Consider the following 4,373-nt stretch of genomic DNA (forward strand, 5'->3'; position numbering starts at 1 on the left):
TGGTGGTGTTTTCATTCAAGAGAAATTGCTCTTGATTTTATTTACTGGCTTTTTCTGTATGTGGAATCTATGAAGCATGTGACAAAAGTTTCCTAATTTCTCTTTGGTAAATCTGCTGCACAAGAGCTCTTTGGAGTATTGAATGGGAAGGAAACTACTTTGGGGACTATGGTGTGCCAGGATCAAAGCCATGGTATTTTCAGTGGTCTCATACGCACTTGAACGTTGGACATTGAATAAGGAGGACTGAAGAGGAATCGCTGTGATGTGTTTGAATTGTTGTGCTAGCAAAGAATATCAAAAGTCCCCCGGGCTGCTGAAAGGACAAACCAATCTGCCTTGGAGGAAGTACGGCCGGAGTGTTCCTTTGGAGACAAGAGCGGCAAGACTTTTTCTCATGTACTTTGGACATGTTGTCAGGAGAGACCAGGCCCTGAAGAAGGACCTCATGCTTGGTAAAGTAGAGGGGCAGAGAAAACGAGGGAGGCTTTCAGCGGGATGGACGGACACAGTGGCGACCACGAGGGACTCCAGCATGGGAAGAGTAGGGATAGTGGGGTCGGACGGGGACGTGTTTCGTTCTGTTGTGCATAGGGTTGCTTATGGGTTGGAACCACCTGAATGGCACCTAACAACAACACATACCACCAAGAATCTCTAAAAGCTTGATCACGGGACCGCCAGAGAGAAACAGTAGATGCATCAAGTCTCAAAACAAAAGGAGGCTCCCACTTTTGCACTCGTTAGAAACAAATTGAGCCAGAGGAGTGAGTGGATGATCGGAAAATGTTGTCCTGGACTGTTCCTTGCTGTTGGATTACGCTGATTCGCTTTGCGTGGGGGACCTTTCTATTTTACATAGGTGCTCACTTGGTATGAGATCCTGACAATGCTGAACACTGTAACTGCGACCTGTCACAGATTCTGGCAACGCTTGAACACTTAAAATTGCCGAATGAAGATTTGAGGCGAATTGAGATTTGAACCGATTCTCTTCTGACACCAAAAGGCCCCATCGATCAGGGGCTGGCTGGCTGCGGGAAGGGTGTATGTTTTAGAGTTCAGTTTGTAGAAGCCAAACAACAGATTGATAATTTCCAGAAACAAACCAAAATTAACCTTGGGAAAGATCATGAAACCCTGATGAAGAGAATTAAAAAAGCTAAGAAGCTCTGTTTTTCCCTACAGGGTGAATTGAAGAAATTACAGAACTTAGAAGGAAGTGAACTCCAAAGACAAGAATTGGAACATCATGAAAGGTATGTAATGCTGGACCTCTACTACCTTAATCAAACAGGTGGAGGAGGTGATCGTCGAGAAAAAGAAGCCAAAGATCAAGTGAGATAGTCTAGAGGAGAATATCCTATCTTCAAAGTCCCAAGGACTGCAGCAAAGCCAAGCAGCTAGTGTGGACTAATAACAAAGAGAGCCCTGGTGGTGTAATGGTTATGCATTGTACTTCAGCCTGCAAGATTGGCAGTTCAAAACCACCCACAGCTGCCTGGAAGAAAGACAGTGCTTTCTACTCACATAAACAGTTACAGTCTCAGAAACCCATAGCGGGGTCCCTAAGAGTCGATGGTGGCGAGCTTGTTCTTTGCTTTTGGTGGCTGTATGATTACACATGGCACCCAAGAAACACTCATCTTGGAATCTCAGAATTGGCCTTATGCTACTGGTGCACGGGACACTGTATTTAGACTTGTAAGTGAGAAATGCATAGCTAGATCTGCCACCTCCCATGGCCACTAGTCAAGTGAAGTGAAGAACAAAAATATTCAGGTAGTCATGCCCCCCTTGTAGACAGTCTTTATTTCTGTCCAACATATTTACCTGGCTGTCCCAGAAGACCTTGCAGATTGACTCATTCGAGTCCACGGTGATCCTGTAGTGTGGTAGGTGTCCCAGTTTGTCAATTACTTGGTCTGCCCACAACCTTGGCTAGAAAAGAAAATAGAAGTGGCCTTCCATCCCATTGAGGTATACATGCTGCATGTTGAAGAACATTTTCAGCGTCCCACAGCAGGATCCAAGTGGACAAAAAACAAAAAGAAAGAAAAGAATATATTTGGCCACACATGACCTTTATTAAAGTACCACTATCTCTTGGTCAGTTGGACTGGACAATATATAGAAAATTCCCTTCAGGGTGTAATCCTGGATATACACTTTCTTTCCCAAGCAGACTTACTAGTGTGTACTTTTTCTTCCCAGGCCTGTCAAAATGCAAATACATCATGGAAATCCAAATTTCCATTCTTTGGATGACATCTACTAGTGGGCAAGCCGAATGCCCATAACTAGATTGCCATTTAGCCTCACCAGCCTTGAACTGCAGATGAAATCCCCATGGAGTCTAGAAATATTATCAGTGTGGCTGGAAATCATTGCAATGGCTATTCTAGAGGAGTCCATAGGAAACCAGGAAGTATAGACCTATAACACTCCTACAAAGCTCCAGAGAAGATAGAAACAGTCAAGTATCCTATATAACCCAAGGCAGAAATCAAAAACTCACATGGGAAAATGCAAACCACCAAACCCAGTTCAAATCATTTGAGATGAACAGTAGAGCAAGAAGTCCCGGACCTAACAGTGTATGGTTAAATGATACATCCTCAGAATCAATACTAACGGAAAACAGACTGATGCCTCATTAGTAGAATTCTTCTTTAACAACGGCGGCCGTGCCATCAAACCCATGCACAGTTCAATAATGTACTCACATATGATATGCAAACAGGTTGTTTTCTATTTTCCCCCTTCTTTCAATGTTATGTACCCATGAAATAAACACTGTCACAACTGCATAATTTAAGTGACACAGATACATTTTTTGTGAGACTTCACATATGATGCCTACATGTGAGAGACCTACGTAAGCCAATGAAAAGACTCAAATAGCTCCCTACTGTTGAGATTAACCAGTGGTGGAGATGTGACTACTAAGTTCTGTGGGGGTAATGTGACCATGATGAACAATCAAGAGATTCAGAATGAGAAAGGCTATTTTTTCCTTTATAAGGTGGTCTGGATTTTTTTTTTTTAAGTAATTGCATCAGTTCATCCCATGTCAGACACCAGAAAATAAAATATTCATCCTCCATTAGGAACTTTAGAAAATCATGTCATGGACAGATTCCTTTATTACTTAACATTTCTGGAAATGGTCTTTGATAACAACAACAACAACATTTTAAGAGGGGGAAAAATCCCTAACAAAAAAACAAATTACAACGCAGAAAAACTGCTCTCCAAAAGAAAGCAGAAAATAATCTAACAAGAATAAATTAAGAATGAGTCACAAGGGAAAACAAATGATAAGTTGGTACATTTTAATCTAACTATTTCTTCATTAATCCTCTTTCCAATGCCCTCTGTCTGAGGGCAAGGCTATCTAGATGCCTGGACAATGGTCTGGAGTGGTTCAATGGAGGCGTAATCCACATGAGGACTCTGCAGATGGATTTTTGAGACTTGTTATCCATAGCCTTCTGAGTGGGTGCTCAGAATTTAACATCTGTACAAATCTCTTCTCTTATCTTGGATCTTATTATTTACAAACCATGGATCACACAGGTTAGTGTGCTTCTTCCTTGTGGATTTAGCTAACACCTCACTTAGACAGGGGTTTGCTTTAAGACCAGCTTCTAAGACACCAGATGCTATTCTTTCAGATAGCTGGGTGTCATCTGCCTTCTTCCCCACATGGCTAAGGATCAACTCTCTTGAGTGATCTCTTCATGAGTCTAAGTATTGAGCAGGGCCACATCATAAGAACTATTGTTTTTAAGTTAAGGCTATGTTTAAGGGGGAGCTCAAGCACCATTCATGTATCCAAAGTTCATATGTACCCTTTTTCTACTTTAGTGCCAGCATTATCAGCTGTTTTCAAAAGCAAGAGGCTCAATCCTATTTTTAAAAGCAAGAGGTTCAATGACTTCTAAATCCATGACCTTGGGAGAATGGTCCTCCTCTTCTTCTCTAAGGTGTTACATCTTTAATTCAAAATGAATATCACTTCCATTCATCTGCAACAAGTGTTTGAGGTAAAGTTCAATTCACTCAGTGTGTCTTACCAATGAGATCTCTCTGATATGGCCTATATACACCTCAAGAAATCAAAATCTAAAATTCAGATAGCCTATAGTATGGGCCTGGGTCACCAAGGACTGTATGGATTGAAAAGAATCTCGGTTTAAAATACGTGATTAGCCATATATGTAGGATAGATTGTTCTCTTGGGAGGGCCATAGAAGCTATGTTCAGCATTTTCCCCAAAGGCAAGCCACTTCCCACCACTTGCTCTAACGGAAGTTAAGTCATCTTCTGAGAGACAGTCACGTCCTCCCCTCTTCCTGGTCACGAATCTT

The 4,373-nt window shown here is 41.8% G+C and overlaps 1 pseudogene; it reads left to right on the forward strand.

Moving 5' to 3' along the window:
- Positions 1 to 786: 786 nt before the first annotated feature.
- LOC101658919 lies at positions 787 to 1,752 on the forward strand (annotated as a pseudogene).
- The last annotated feature ends 2,621 nt before the right edge of the window (positions 1,753 to 4,373 follow it).

Source organism: Echinops telfairi, unplaced genomic scaffold (genome assembly GCF_000313985.2).
Source record: "Echinops telfairi isolate 266 unplaced genomic scaffold, ASM31398v2 ScPeMD7_7424;HRSCAF=8462, whole genome shotgun sequence".
Classification (NCBI taxonomy): domain Eukaryota; kingdom Metazoa; phylum Chordata; class Mammalia; order Afrosoricida; family Tenrecidae; genus Echinops; species Echinops telfairi.